This window comes from Macrotis lagotis, chromosome 7 (assembly GCF_037893015.1).
Source record: "Macrotis lagotis isolate mMagLag1 chromosome 7, bilby.v1.9.chrom.fasta, whole genome shotgun sequence".
In the NCBI taxonomy this organism is placed as follows: Eukaryota; Metazoa; Chordata; class Mammalia; order Peramelemorphia; family Peramelidae; genus Macrotis; species Macrotis lagotis.
The window spans coordinates 86,904,777-86,921,899 of record NC_133664.1 but is presented as its reverse complement, the minus strand read 5'-3'; the positions used below and the strand labels follow the sequence as shown (position 1 = coordinate 86,921,899).

The 17,123-nt window shown below is 33.8% G+C and overlaps 1 protein-coding gene across 4 annotated transcripts in view; it reads left to right on the top strand.

The window, feature by feature from the left end:
• The window catches only part of UBE3C (ubiquitin protein ligase E3C), a 122,789-nt gene that overhangs the window by 80,129 nt on the left and 25,537 nt on the right, over positions 1-17,123 (top strand). The window lies entirely within an intron of this gene.

Sequence of the window (17,123 nt, the reverse complement as noted above, 5' to 3'; positions counted from 1 at the left end):
AAGTGTGACCCCCCCCCCCCATCCCCCCAACAACAAAGAAAAGAGAAAATGAGCTGCTTTCTTTAGCTGTCTTACAGGAAAGATACTGGTCCTTGGATGCAGGATTTTGTCACAGTTTTGGCAGAATAGATCTCATGGGTTGGAGGTTATGCAATAAAAGGTAGGGGCAGTGGTTTAGAGTAGGATAACTTGGAAGAACCCGGGCTCAAATCCTATCTCAGTCACCTGGGTGATCTTGGACAAGTCACTTAATTTCCCCCAGTCTCCGTTTCTTCTTCTGCAGACTGATGTGGTTTATCTAGGTGACCTTTGTGGTACTGTCAGCTCTAAATCTGGGACTCCAAGGGAATTGGATCTAAAGGGGACTCCATGCTATGTGTTGGGGCTCTACTGCTGTTTAGGCTATTGTTGGAGAGTCATGTCACCTCACTCACCTGGGGAGCATTTGGGCTGGTTTTTTCTGTCCTTTAGAATCATTTATAATAGAATTACCACTGTAATTATAATACCTCATAACATTTGTTGTAAAAGTCTCTATTGTTTAAGTATTATAATTATCATTTAGTGTATAGCCAGCCTAAAGCTCTGAGGGGATGTGTGCTTTTCTCCCATCTTTTCATCTTTTTCCTCTCTCTCTCCTAGAGAACATTGTCTGTTTCCCTCATCCAGTTCTACCTGTTAGTGCAGAACAGCTTTAGTAACATCCTTAGTAAGCCTCATTCAATTTTTGCTTGAAAACCACTGATGATAAAGAACCACTGTCTCCAGGGTAGTTTAGTCTGCTTTTTGATAGCTCTATTTGTTAGAAAGTTTTTACTTGCACACTTCAGTTTGTTTCTGTCCCACTTTATTTTTCCTTTTGGGTCCACACAAACAAAGGCTGTTATATTTCTCTTATAAATTTTTTCTCCATACTAAAGATAATTGCTTCTTTCAACTGATCTTCATTTGGAATAAATGATGGCTGTTAGCATTTTAGTCTCACATCTCTGTTTTTTGTTTTTTTGTTTTTTTAGGTTTTTGCAAGGCTAATGGGATTAAGTAGCTTGCCCAAGGCCACACAGCTAGGTAATTATTAAGTGTCTGAGACCAGATTTGAACCCAGGTACTCCTGACTCCAGGGCTGGTGCTTTATCCACTATGCCACCTAGCCACCCCAAGACTAACTCAATTTAAAAAAATAAAAAGATGGTGATAACAGGGCATTTTTTTGAGGTGGCATGTCTAAAATAATAAAGTTTCTGCATGTTAACATTTTAGAGCACTACTAGAACTCTGCTTACAAGGGGACTTTTTAGAAATAAAAAATGTGATAATTTTGAATAAATTAATGGAGCATAATTATTTTTTTTTGAATTGCAAGTAAAGAAAACTTTTTATTATTGCCTTATTAGATATTCAGTACATATTCACTAAAGGATAAAGTAACTGTGCTATTAAATAACTTCTCCTTCCCCTCTCCCATTCCCCCCCAGATGTGTAGGCACCTCTTTTGTGGCATGTTTGGCAAACTGATGAATTAAACAGAAAGATAAGGCACGTCCTTGCTATTCAATTGCTGCCAGCTTTATGGTCTAAGTTAAAGACCTTATTGAATACTCATTCATCCATTTTCAAAGAATGCTTCCATTTATCCATTTACAGAATATTATTCAAAAGCGGCAGTACAATATTAAAAGGGTCTTTGTAAATAAATCTAACCTGCTACAAAGGAAGCAATTTAGCATCCACAGCAATTTAATATTTGTATGAAAGTAAAATGTACACACTGTAATTCTCATGAGTTATCTTAAATATCATACTATCAAAAATAAATACCATTAAAATTTTAATAATTTATATAAAATCATAAGTATATAGGTAGTTATTGCCATAACAATAAATAATATCATTTCAGAACTCTAGGGGTTTATATGCTATATCAAATAGTTACCCTATTTCATCATCTTGTTCTTTACTTTGAATTTAATTATCTTTGATAATAGTAATTATCTTTAATAATAGAAGAAAAGCAAATGAATTAATGTTAATATTAAAGCAGTTTCCCTAGGTTTTATGATTATTAATCCCTTTGATTCAAATTTTATCACTTCCATTTTGAGGGGCTTTATGCTTAAGAGACCTGGCTGGACATTACTTTAGAAATTACTGCATTGTGAAATTTTGAAGGCCTTTTTTTTTTTAATTTAAGGCAGTGGGGTTAAATGACTTGCCCAAGGTCACACAGCCAGGCAATTATTAAGTGTCTGAGGCTGGATTAGACTCCAGTGCAGTGCTCTATCCACTGTGCCTAGCTGCCCCGAGGTCTTTTATTTCCATTGGGAATTTAGAGTCATACTTTTCTGTGGTCTCAGAAGGACTGCTTTATTTATTTGTTTGTTTGTTTGTTTGTTTGTTTGTTTGTTTGTTTGTTTGTTTTAGGTTTTGGCCAGGCAAATGGGGTTAAGTGGCTTGCCTAAGGCCACACAGCTAGGTAATTATTAAGTGTTTGAGACTGCATTTGAACCCAGGTACTCCTGACTCCAGGGCCGGTGCTTTATCCACTGTGCCACCTAGCTGCCCAGGACTGTCTTTTCTTAAAGAATATGTTAATCTGATACTGATGGAATTGAAACCTTTCTCAAATATGTTAGAAATCTAAGATAGAAATAAGTATTTAAATTCTTTAAAAGTTTTTTGATGACTTTGTTGTAGACCTATGATTTTTTTTTTAACATTTCCTACAGGGAGACTAGCCTAGCTCAAAATCTGTTATTTGAAATACTAAAGAAGTATCAATCTCACTTTTCTTGACAGAACCTCTCCATCAACACCCTATAATCTTTCCATGTGGATGTGGACAAAAATTCCTTATTATATAAAGTTTGAGGATCTCTAGCTTATTGTAATAATAGATCACATTTAAATAGTACTGAATTTTATAAAGCATTTTATAATTATTAGTTTATTTCTATCCTTTGAAGAATGATTGAAACATATTCATTAACAGTATTAGACATAAAATCACTAACCATATCAAATCAGAGTTGAATTATTATTTAATTGGTATAATCTACAAACTAGTGCTAGATTTCTAGCTTTCATTCTTTATTCTAGTTACTCACATGTTATCAGGATACTTACTTAGTACTTCTCTCCTTTCTTTGTCTGTGAAGACTTTGAGTACTGGATTGTATTATCAACATTTTAATATTTTTGAAGAGTCAAAGTTAATATATGTAGCTACTCCTTATATTTATAATCTATGAGGAGATAATATTCATAAATTGATAAAGGACTATAAGGTAATAAGCACCTGGTTAAAAATTTAAGTGTTAGTGTTTTGTCTTAAGCTCATTATTTTGATTCACATCCTTTTACTAAATTTATTTTTAATGGGACAGTTTGATTACACGTATAAGAGTTCACTTTTTTGAGTTATTAAAATTATTGAATTTTATTTATTATGTGTTCATCTTCATCTATCATCCAGCAATTATCTTGCAAGTTTTGATACTGTTGATTGCAAAAAGTTTACATTCAAATTAACATCTAAATATTTCAAGAATTTGAAGTCAAGATTTATGTAAACTATTCACCAAGTAAATATATAGCAAACTGAAGAATTTTTTTGAGAATAGTATCCTATTGTCATATTATATATAATGTACTTAGTACATTTCACTGAATTAGGCAAAAATGCTGGTAGTTATATAAATACTAGTGCTTTTATTATTTCAGTAGTTTTCATGGGAACTTGAAAGAATTATGGCCTTAGTGATTTTACTTGATATTTATATCAGTAAATTGACCCTAATGTTTTTTTTATAGATTAGGGTCTAAATAAGGGAAGTTCCTGCTTCAAAGAGAGGTGAATCCAAGATGATTTCATTCATCTGTGAAGAAAAATGGAATGTAATTGTGATAGAGAAAGTGGTTGCCATTAACTGCTGAAGTAGCCATTTTTGTTAATCCTACATTCTTTTGATTGAATAAATATTTATAATGGCATTCATTTGATTATAGATGTAGGTTTATACTTTATTTTGCTTTCAAACTTAAATCAATGCCATTGGGCATTTTTAATAGTAGATACATATAGAGCTCACCTCACTGTGTAACTGACATCCTTTTATCTTTGACCCGTACAACTTAAAAACTTAGTCATCTGGTTTGAGAGTCACGTAAAACGTGTGAAAGGCTAGTGGCAGAGAAGTGATGTGAAAGGCACAATTCTTGGGTAGAACCATAGAGAGAATAGAATAAACAGGAGAGATGCCCTGTTGTTGGAATACTGGATAGAATGATAGTGTTGAGAGGGTAGTAACTCTTCCAAAGCCAAAGACAATTTTGATACTGTTTCTTCTTAGATTTTGTGTCATTCTCTTATGGGTTTGACCTCTTCATGTTCTTTACTAGATCTTTACCACTAACCTGGAGACTTTGTCTTGAACTCCTTTCTTTTATTTCCCTGTAGTGGGAATTCTTTACTTGGAGTCTGTGAACCTAAAAGTTTTTTTTTTCATAACTATATTTGAATATAATTGTTTTTCTTTTTTAGTCCTTTATATTTTGTTTTATGAATTTTTGAATTTATGAATAATTTTTGAAGAGATGTTTATAGGCTTCACCAGATTTCCAAAAGAGTCAATGGTAAGAAAAGAACCTTGTTTTACATTGTTACTTGGTGATCTGAATTTTCTGGGTTTAATTATCATCCTGCCCAGATGATTCCTACATCTTATCTAGTCAGATCTTTATCTCTTTCCTAAACTCTAATCTGGTATCACCTACTTCTTTTGGAAAATTTGAATTGGATGCTCCATAGGTATCACAAACTCAGTATGTCCAGCACAGATCTAATAGTTATTCTTAAAATCCTCTATTCTTCCTGCCTTTACTATTATTGGCAAGGGTATCATTATCTTCTTATTAACCTAGATTCAAATGCAAGTTGCTATTTCTACCTTTACAATATATTATGTATTCTCTTTTCTTCACTCATATAGCCATTTCCCTGGTATAGGTCCTTCTCAAATCATACTTAGAATATTAGAATAAGATTCCATTTTTACTCTATGGTAGCCCATGATTTAACTACACTGGCATTCTTGCTGCACAACACTTCATCTTCTAGTTGTCATTTTAGTAGCTGTCTTCCAAGCCTGGAATGATCTGACTCATTAACACGTCATTACTTAGCTTACATCCTACTTTCAACAAGAGGTCTGAATTTATACCTATAATCTCAATGGGATCCTTTTTTCTGAGATTACTTTCCATTTAATCTGTGTGTCTGTATTTCATTATTAGTTATTTGCATACTATCTCTCACCTGAATGTGAAGTCCTCTACTCAATCTAGAGGGAGCTTTGAAAAATATATAATGTAAACATTTATTCAAAACCAAAAGTAGGCATCTTTTGCAGTGGGGACACCCTTGACCCTTTCCCATTAAATATCAATAATGCCAGCATAACAATAACAATGAGATAAGGAAATTATAGTTGCAAAGATAAGCAAAGCAGAGACACAGATAACTTTCAGCTAGTGCAATAATTATGTCTTCTTAATCTGTTTTCCATATCAATTTTTTTAGGGGGCTGTTTCATATTCTCTTATATTTTTTCATTCTTTTGATTTTGTTTTATTGTTTATGTTTCATGGAGACATTCATTTCCACTTTACCAGTAAGTGGTTTTTAAGGAATTATTTTCTTCAGTGATTTTGTACCTCCTTTTCCTTTCTTTTCAGTGAATTTTTGTGCCTCTTTTACCATTTGACCTATTCTGTTTTTTTTTTTTAATTTTTTTTTTTAGGTTTTTTCAAGGCAAACGGAGTTAAGTGGCTTGCCCAAGGTCACACAGCTAGGTAATTATTAAGTGTCTGAGACTGGATTTGAACCCAGGTACTCCTGACTCCAAGGCCAGTGCTTTATCTACTACTCCTCCTAGCCTCCCCTAAATTATTTTCTTAAGTACTTTTTTGTGCCTCCTTTACAAAACTGTTAATTTTTTTATGATTTCCTCTCTCACCTCTCATTTGTGTGTGTGTCCATTTTTTCCTCTACCTCTTTTAATTTGATTTTTAAAATCCTTGTTGAACTCTTAAGAAAGGAAATCAGAGTGTGCATACATACCTGAGACCAATTCACATTTTTCTTTGAGGCTTAGGATGTAGTTATTTTGATTTTGTCTTCTGAGTTGGTGCTTTGCTCTTCCCTGCCACCAGAGTAATAACCTTGTATGATCAGATTCTTTTTTTTTTAATCCACTCATTTTTTCAGTGGAATTCTGGTCTTTTAAAACTTTGTGTCAAAGTTGGACTCTGTTCCCATCTTTTTTAGGCAACTATTTTCAGAACTAGTATTGGAAGTCTAGAAATTTGAGTTCTGTGGTCATTGTTCTGGCCTCAGCTCTGGTCTGTGGCTTGCCTCCTTGACCTGGACTTAAAGCAGAACACTCCAGTAGAGTGCCCACCACAGTGCTAGAGCAGGCTCCCCCATCCTTCCCTCCTGATTGGCGGCCTGCGCCCCTCACTGTCCAGGGCATCGCCTTCAGGCCTGTCACAGGCTCTGATGGATGCATTTCATTCTCCCACAGGGGGTGGGGTGGACAGGACAGACCTCTTCTGCTAACCTCAGTTTTTTTGGACTGCAAAATTGTCTCACCCCATCCTATTGTGGATTCTGCTTTTCCAAAATTTGTTATAAGGAATTGTTTTAAAGGGTTTTTTTAGAGGGGAATTTGAAAAATGCTCATGTGAGTCCCTGATTTTATTTAATTTTGGCTCTGCTTGCAACAATTAAGTTTCTTATTTTCTATTGGTATCCTTTAGGAAACTTATAAAATATTTTGAAATATGCTCAAAAAGATTAGTTGAAAGTAGGTCACAGATGCAGATGTGATTGGGTCATGTGTTAGAAAATAATTATATTTATCCAGGAATATGTAAGGAGAATTCAGCCTCAATACTTACCTGAATCAGTATGTTTGAAAACTACCTATGGCTAAAAGAAAATTAGTTGAAACATGCATTTATACATATATTTTTAGGATGGTCTCCATTATCTCCCCCAAATTGATATATAGTGCAAATTTTAGAATTTGTTGATGCAGTCAGACATATCATCCATAATAGTGTTTTTTCAGGTTTATTTCTTAAGTCTTCCTACAAGCCATTAGAGAAGAATTCATGTGTTTTTTAGGGCTGTTTAACTCATCCCTTAGGTAAATATGCTTTCAGCTTTTAAATTTTAGTAACTGCTCGAGTGATAAAGTGGCCACTGAAAGCAATTTTTAGTAAACACTGAAGCAATTATTGGAGTTGTTAGCTTGAGGCAGTTATAACTAGAGGTGTTTATTTTTTTCAAGTGAAGGGGGGTTATGGAGATATTGATCTTTTTGTTATGTATAATTATATATCCTTAATCCAGTGGAATATTATTTTCTTATAAAATTAATGGCATGGAGGTGACATGACTGACTCATGGCATAATACTTGACTTTTTCATAAAGATATAGATATGTATATACATATATATTTAACTAGGACTAATCTTTTTACTCTTAACAGTAAACTTTTCAGATATTAAAATTAAACATAAAGTAACTGATTATAATTTTTAGTTTAATTTTTTTTAAGTGGACCTTGGGAATTATGGGAATGGAAGATGATTAGCTGAGAGATCCCTGATAAAATGAATAGCACCAGACCTCAGTAGTGGCTAAGAAAGTTCTTTGTAGAGTATGAAGAGACCTCATGTCCAGAGCCAGGTACTTAATGGAGCAGTGAACAGTGTCTGCATGGAATTCTTAGGGATAAAATTATAAAATACCATAATAGTAAAAATGGAATCATGTTAAGAAATAACTGCATACATGGTTCTTAGTAGTAACTTGGAAAAATGGATAGAGTGCTGGTCGAAGTCAGATCTAGCTGTGTCTGTTGTCTCTTAACACTGGAAAAAATTAAGCTGTGGGGACGACTAGGTGGCACCGTGGATAGAGCACTGGCCGTGGAGTCAGGAGTTCAAATGCAGGCCTCAGACACTTAATAATTACCTAGCTGTGTGGCCTTGGACAAGTCATTTAACCTCATTGCCTTGCAAAAATTAAAAAAAAATTAAGCTGTGACTAAGTTTTTAAGATAGTTTTGGCATCTATAAACTAAGTATAATGATACAGGTAATACTTAACAGAGTTGAGTCTGAAAATTTAACTAATAATGTTAGGACTATTATTCATTTAATATTCTATATTGGTGCCTTTGTACATTATGCAACAATTAGAAGTTTGTTTTACTATAATCTGCAAGTAAACTTTCTTATACTCATTTTTGTCACTTAACAAAGTGCTTAGCATCTCTTTTCAAATGCTTACGTACTTTCTGATTGTAAAATAATTAAAATGTGTTTAAGACATCCTTACCTTTGGGGGAGGGTATGTGTTTGTGTGTGTATGTGTGTATGTGTGTACACCTGAAGACTTGTCTTCTTAAACTTCCTGTAACTCTGCCCTCTCTATACCAATTCTGCTAAGGACCTTACCTTTTTCTTTCTGAGAAAATTTAAGCGATTTGCCATGAAATCCCTTTCCTTCTTCTCACCTTAAAACCAAATCTCATCCTCTACTTCCTCCTTTCTTCCAGTGCCTTACAAGAAGATGGCACTTCTCTTGGTCCAAGATGCCACAGGCACCCCACTCCTCTTCCAACTATGTCCAAGTCTACCCTGTTTTCTTCCAGCCATAATCCGTTACATTTTCTCCTTTTCTAAGCCTCTTTCCTGGAAGAACCTATCATTGCCTCTACACTTGGATCAGTCATTGTATTTAGTACTGGACTAGAAATAGAGAATAGAAGAGCACCCCTGCCTCTGGGAGCTTGGACTGATGGGGGGAGGAAAGAGAGACTCCTCCAGCTGGAAACAAGACCTACATTTTCATATTGTGTCTTGTATTCCACTTATAGATGGACAAGTTCTCTTATCCCTATTGAACGGAAATTACATAATGGCACAAACCATACTTGAATTTCTTTTCTACCCTCCACACAGCTACTGACTTATGTAGTTCATTGAATGAATGACAGTTACTATACTATACTGTAATAGAAAAACACTGCAGATTTATTGAAGTATTTAAGGTTCTTTGAACCTGTATTCAGTGACTCTAGATCAGTATAATCTTATTTCTTCTGTTTATTTTAAATAGTTTTAATGTCTATTCACTTTTATGAGGTACAGTGTTGTCCTTTAAAAAGGGATTAAAAGTGTTAGCGAAAATACAGGAGGAGGCAGCTAGGTGGCGCAGTGGATAAAGCACCGGCCCTGGAGTCAGGAGTACCTGGGTTCAAATCTGGTCTCAGACACTTAATAATTACCTAGCTGTGTGGCCTTGGGCAAGCTACTTAACCCCATTGCCTTGGGGGGAAAAAAAAGGAAATACAGGAGGGAGAATAGTTCCTACTGTGAAGGTGAAGAATAGCTTAATGTAGAGGGTTTTATTTAAACTGGCCCTTAAAGGAACCAATGTAAAATCTTCAGGGCCCCCTTTTACTTTGCTGATAATGGTGTAGAAAATGTCATGGTTTATATCCAGTAAAACTTCAGTTTATCAAGATTTGACAAAAAATTGAAGTATCTTTGTTTTAAAGCTCATATTCCTTTGCGTAGCACTCCATAATCTTGTTAGTAGCTTCCAATTACTCTGTTTCAAACAAACTGGATAACTATATGCCCTCTATTTTTGTTATGATTATAAAATCGTGCTTTCCCTGTTGGAGACTTGATTATCTTGTCAAATCCTCTTTTTTCCATTTTCCTTGAAACCCTCCTTTTCTAATACCTTGGTCCGATAAATAATCATTTTTTCCTTGACCTAATATCTTAATTTGTATTTCTCTAAAGGTAATTCTAGTATTATTTTGCATTGTAGTGATTTTTGTTTATCTCATTTCTTCTACTAACCTATAAGCTCCATGAGGATTATGTTTAAATTTCTCATCTGTGCTAACACTCTGCACACAACACACATAGAAAAATAAATTTATTGAACTGAAATTAGGGTTAGGGTTATTTTGTGGCTTTAAGATAAAAGTGGGTCAGTTTATCTATCAATTTATCCAGTTCTAGATCAGGATCTTCCCACGGGTGTGGAAATATATCATTATCATACAAAACATTTCCATGTTAACCATATTGCAGATTTCCCCATTCGTCATTCCTTCAGCATAATGATATTCCATTATATTTGTATTTTAAAATTTGTTTAGCTATTTCTCATTTAGTAGTCACCTCCTTAGTTTCCTACTTTTTGCTATAACAAAAATCTGCTATCGATATTTTTGTATGTATGCTTTTTCTTCCCCATTCTTTGATTTCTTTGGCACCTAGGTTGATTAATATCACTTTAAAGCAAAGAGCTAACAAATAGCAAGTGGTAAGACACATTTTGTTCAGTGAATAAACCTTATTTGCCTACTAAAGGCATCTGGGTAGGATGGTGAATAGATTTCCAGGTCTGAACCGCAGAATTTTTGGTTAAAAAAATGAGGCAATACACCTAACCTAGAGCACCAGGTCCAGAGTCAGCAAGACCTAAGTTCAGATTTGACCTCTGTCACTTCATAGCTGTGAGACCCCAGGCAAATGACTTAACTTTTGTTTGCCTGTGTTTGCTCAACTGTTAAAGTAGGGGAAATAACAGCATCAAAATAATATTGTTTAGGCATTTAGCAGAGTTGCTGTTGTTCTCTTAGTAGTAGAGTGTTTTGAATCTATCAGGCTCACATTTGTGGGTGGGTCAGGGGAGGGGGGCTGTTTCCTGGTCTACTTGTCCTAATCTGTTGACCAACTTTTCAGTTGTGTTAATGACATCTTCATATTATACCAAGTGACCTTTTACCTGTTGTTTGAAAGACCACAAGATTTTGATACTGCTTCTGTTTTCCAAGATCTCTCAGTTGTCATTGACAGTGGCTTAGCAGCCACACCTGCCAGTTCTTTTTAAGACCTGTTTGCCTGCCTAAGTTAGCAAAGACAGGTAGTTGTTCTTCCTTGACTCTTTTCTTGGTTCGACTATCAACTTCCTGTCTGTTTTTTAATTGTCATTCCTGTATAAAGGATATTTTTCTTTCCAGAAAAAACAGACAGAATAACAGTTGACCAGATCTATCTTCTCCCTTTAGTGAGCTAGCCCTATTCCTACTGTCTGATTCCTTGTTGTCTAGTGAAGTGTAGTGAATTGAACTGACCTTGGGACCTGATTTCAAATCTTCCTCATGGTAGTCAGCTTTGTGACTCACTGCAGCACATTTAAATTCTCCTAACTTTAGTGAACTTTATGAAAAACTGAAATAGTTGCTTAGGGTTTTTGTTTGGTGTATATTTGTAGAGACCTTGGCAAACTTTAAATTCCTCAATCATTGTTAAATTTTTGATATTGTCTTTTTTTCCTACCTTGAAAATGTTTACAATAAGCATAGTATGAGGAATAGCAAAATTGAAATGTTTTTAAGTGACAATATTTTAACTGAAAACTTTTTTCTTCCAGACTTTTAAATATTTGAAAGAATAAAATAGTTTCACCCCAATGAGTATAGTACTAGCATAAATTGAATCTCTTTTTCTATTTATAGCACATTTTGCTATTCCTCCAGGTTGTTTATCATTGAGATATCACTGACTATCTAAACTGTAAACATTTTTAAAAGGGGAGCTGTTTTCATGTGTGATATTTAAGAGATTGTTTTGAATGTTTTACAGGGAGGACAGAGAATATGTATTTGTAAACACATAAGTAGAATTATACTGGAGTGAATTGGAGATACTTTAATATCAAACTTTTTGACTTTATGAATGAAGTAATGAAGTTCTGCAATAAATAAATAAACAATAAATAAATAAACTCGTGATCATAATAATTTTGGTTGACTTGAGTCCATTCAATTGGTTTTTACTTACCATACATGAATTATTAGTTGGTTATGCTGATGTTTTACATCATCTTTTGCTTAACATATCCAATTATTGTTTGATTACAAATGGTTAAAGTTTGTGTTAACATTGTAAGTACAGTCTTGCTCTTAAAAGTGTGTGTTATAATATTAATAGTGTGATATTTAAACATTAAATCTTTAAGGAGGGAAAAGAATGTATTGATTGATTGTGATATTTATTGGGTCATAATGTATTTAAATTTTCTTTAATGCATATGTTAGTGATTGTTTACTGTGATAAAGTGCAAAGAGGTCTTCACAAGCAATCCTATATGGGAAGAATTACCTCATGTCACTGGTCACTTCTCAATTAAAAGTTCCATTAGCAGATGATTCCTGCTTCTGGTTTGTGTAGTGATTGCATTTTATTGCCTGTAAATCAGACTTCTGGACAGGGAATAAATAAACAGTTAAAGTATGTGGTAATGGCATCTTGATCTTTTTTCACAGTTAGAAGCACCTAGGTCCATTTAAGTCAATTAAGTTCAGAATATTTATTGAAGTAAATCCTTTATCATATTTGAATTCTATTTGAAAATGGCTTCTTTCTGACTATAGAATATTGATTCAATTTGAATGCAATGCTTATCAATCAAATTATTTCATGATATCTTGGTAATATTTTTCAAAAATATAATTGACAAGATTTTGAAATGTCATGATTTCTGATTTTATATATTCATAGAATTTACTCTTAAAATTGTCAAAGATTGGGAATCTATATTTAATAGTATTAAATATTGTGGGTATATTCTGCTATACTGTAAGTTAGCCCCCTTTTTTAAAAAAATACTTCATTAGTTTACTGAGGTTAAACTCTTATCAAGAATGCTGGTAATTTAAAAGTGTGTGTGGGGGGTGCTTTCATTTTGAAAACCACTCAGCTTCTAACTGAATACTTCCTTTAGGCCTTTTGAAACTAAAAACTCAAGATCCTGTGTTGTTAAATTCTTTATCTGGCCAAAGTTTCAGCCAAATTGAGCTGTATAATGCAAACTCAGATTTTATAAGGTAATGTTCAACTTTCAGTCGCTACTCCAATCTCCATTTATCACAAAGTTCACATTAATTTTAGATTTTTTTTTGTTTAGCAAATTTTCACAGGCAAGCCTTCTTTTGAAGCATTCATTTATCCAAAATGACTGTAGCTGTTATTAGGGTCTTGCTTATGTTGACCTTCAGCTTTTCCAGGAGTCAAAAAATCAAGGATAGTGTTCATTTATAAATGACTTGCCTTATCTGAGAATTCTGCCCCTTCTGAGCTTTGTCTTGTGTGTGTTGGGGGGGAAGGGAGCCTTGATGTTAACAAATAGTCACCAAGAATCAGGCCATTATTCTCTCACTCCTTTGAAAATGCTGGTTTGAGTATTGTCCAGAGATGATCTATTTCAGATAATTTTTATGCTCAGGTTTGACTATCTTCACATATGGTTTCAGCAAAATTTTTGTCACTTTTTCATAATGCACAATAAACTGTTGTATTCCACCTAAAGAGTATTTTCATCATGGTCTTTGGGAATCCTTCTTAGGAACTCATCTGGAGCTGGGAGGAGGGGAGCTGGCTTCCTATTCCCCCTGTCTCAGGGCTGGATCTCTTTGGACTTTGCTTCCTCATTCATAAAAGGAGGGACTTGAAGCAGATGGCTCTCAGTCTGATTTTTCTAAGAGCCTGGATAGAAGAAGATATAAATGAAATTCCCCTTTCCTTGAATTTAAAATATTGCTTGGTTTTGGTGTCATTTGAAATTGGATTTTACATGTAACTTTCTAATCATCCCTACTTTATGAAGGAACTTGATATATTGGGCTTCATGTGATCTCACTTCCTTATAGGACAAAGATGATGATATTATATGATAGGTAGTAAGTACCCTTTTGAATAATTGAGCAAATTTTAGCCGAATTCTATTTAAAATAGTTGGGGATTCTAATTTGTCATTCTTGTTAATGAAGCCTTATCAATAAAGGTTTTGCTTCGTATTGCAGTAATGCCTAGTATTGCAATACTTTTTTTTTTTTATCATTTGGAAATGGTCAATCTGTTTAAAGGATAATATGTATCATAATTAAAATCATAGACATCTTCAGATGCTTGTTACTTTGTTGCCATAGGAAAAGTATTTCACTTCTGAAATAGCCTGTCTCCTCTATAAAATGGGAATAATAATGCATATACTATTCAAATGACTTAATAGTCTGGGTAGTTGAAGTGATCTAATTTATCTCTATATAGTCAGCCTCTCCTCCTTTTTTTAAAAAATTAATTAATTTATTTTGAATTTTACAATTTTCCCCCAATCCTGCTTCTTTCTCTCACCCCCCACAGAAGGCAGTCTGTTAGTCTTTACATCATAACAACAGGGTTATTGTGAAGATTTTGAAATAATATTGGTAAAGCTCTTTGAAAACATTAAAATTCTATATAGGAGGCAGCTATGTGGTGCAGTGGATAGAGCACTGGCAGGAGTCAGGAGGGACCTGAGTTCAAATCTAGCCTCAGATACTTAATAATTACCTAGCTGTGTGACCTTGGGCAAGTCACTTAATCCCCTTGCCCCCCCCCAAAAGAAAATTCTATATAAATGCTGGTGGTTGTTATTAAAAGAAAAAAGCCCACTAAATACTTGGTACTCCTGGGTGCTCATTATCTATGTCAGTCTCTTTTTCTTTTAGAGCAAAATAATTTCTATGCACTTATAGCTTCTATCCAGAAAGTAAGAATGGGAGATGGTTTTTGCTATTCAAATTTATTCTTCTATACTCCCATTTTTCCCCATTGATTAAAAAAGGCAATGGGACAAATTGATATCTTAGATTTTTTTCCATCTTAAAATTGTATTATTCTAGAACATGGTTTAATTCATTAAGTATTTAATGTGTCTGTCTACAGGGTCTAAGCAGATTATGTACAAAAAAGTAGGGAAACAAATTCTGCCCTCCAAGGAGAAGTCTCCTCTTTAGGGTTGCCTGTTGATCATTATAATTTAAAACTGAAAGGTAGGCCCCTTAGAATCATGGTGTACAATCTTATTTTGAAGATAAAGAAACTGAGGTCCAGAGAATTTCAGGGACACACAGCCTTAAGCTCCTACCACAGGAAATAGAGAACAAAAAGAGGTTTTGATTGATTAAGTATCTAGATTACTGTTAGAGATAAAATTACCCCATAGAAGTTCAAAGAAAGGAGAAAGAGGAACCTGAGCTTTTTGAAAGATATGAATAAAATCTACAGAAATGTAAGAGATGACTAAATATTTATTTAGTAACAACAAATGTAATGTATTATGCTATATAATTAGTGGTACATAATAGATTAGACATAGCATTTGCCATTAAGAATTTAGAGTTTACAAATTATTGCAAATAGACAAAGCTGTGCTGGGGAATATAATTTTCTAGTCCTAATTTATTAACAGAACTTGACCTTAAATAGAATGTTGACTGGTTATCCTCTTTATTTTCCCTTATGTTTTCGTTTTTGACAATACTTGACTAGTATAAACTGAAATAATTAAAATTATTATCTTCATTCCCAATTAAGATGCCTTTAAAATAGGGCATCATTTCTTATATAGTTTTTAGATTAAGTTATAAATGTTCACTTTAGAAGTACCTGAAGATTGATAGTGATGCATTTGAAAAGCATTATTTTTTTATTGATTCTTAATGTAGTAAATTACTAAAGTTATTTGGCAGCAAACAGAAATGGCCTGTGATGTTGTTCACATTTATTCTCTTGATAGCGCCACAATTTGCATTAATTGCATTGCTACTGCACTTACTTATATTAAAAGGCTTCTTCTATAATTAATCCTTTTTATTTCAAATCATCTTGGCACAATTTCTAGCAATAAACACTCATAAAAGACAGACACTTGAAAAATAACTTACAAGTTTCTTCAATATACCTATTGCTATTTTTTCATGACATGAAGTTATTGATAGGCTTCTAGGAGCAAACGTTGCAAGTGGCTAAGAATTAAGACCAATATGAAAAATGCTAAGTGGATTATTTTGCATAAAAATAGACACTTTTTGAAGTTGTGTAATTAACCTGTGTTTAGAAAATACCTTGATTTATGTTTGCATTTGTATCTAACTTGCATACATTATGGAAATTTAATTTATAATCCATTTAGCTGATGCAATCATAGTTTTTAGTGCTATCATTTATTAGTGCTTGTATATTAAATGCTTTAAAGGTTTAAACCTGCCTTATGTAAAAAATTACACCTCTACATTTACATTTTATTACTCACAGATGGGATTTCCATTTAAAATTCAGGTAGCTCTGATATATTTAAAGAATTACAATGCTTTATTGTTACTAATGCAGGAATGGGAAACATTGACCTTATACATTGAACATCAATGATTTATGCTTCCAGTTTACTTTTAAAGTCAGCTGCACAAGTGAGGGGTTTGCCTGAACACCTTGAATAAATCATTCAGTTTTCTGTAGACGGCTCACTTTGGCTTTGGACTCATTATTCATACAGCATTAGTGGTGGATCCAAATGATCTACATGGATATGTGATGAGGTTAAACAAGTTTAAGCAACTCAAGGGACACTTGAAATCCTTATGTCTTAGAATAATACAAAACAGTTGAGATTTAAACTTCATTTTAATGTCTCCCACCAGAAAATTTTGTTTTAGCTAACAGAAATTGGGTAACGCTTCTGAGTATCTCATAGCAAAAGGGAAAGTAACATGACTCAAACTATAGTACTTTTAAAAAAAATTTATTCATGTGTATTTGTGACTCATAGAAGCCAGATTGATTGTTCGAATTGGTAAAGATTAGATTTGGGGGTGGGGGTAGTTGATGAGGATCACTTACATTTAAGCCAACATATAGTAGTTTATGGATTCAAAGCACTTTATATTTTTATCCTTGCAACACTGAGGTAGGTAGTGCTATGTTGTTGTTTTGTTGTTGTTTGTCCTTCATTCATGACATGAGGGAGGTGATGTCATGACAGGTACCTGCACTAGACTTAGTTGAGGGTGGGCTGAGACTCAAATGTTACTTTTCCTACTTGGTGGCAAAGATGGGCCTTGAACATGAATATTCTTACTGTACCACTCTCCATCAGTCAGTAGATAACTTGTTAAATGCATGCCACCTGCCAGGTCCTGAACCA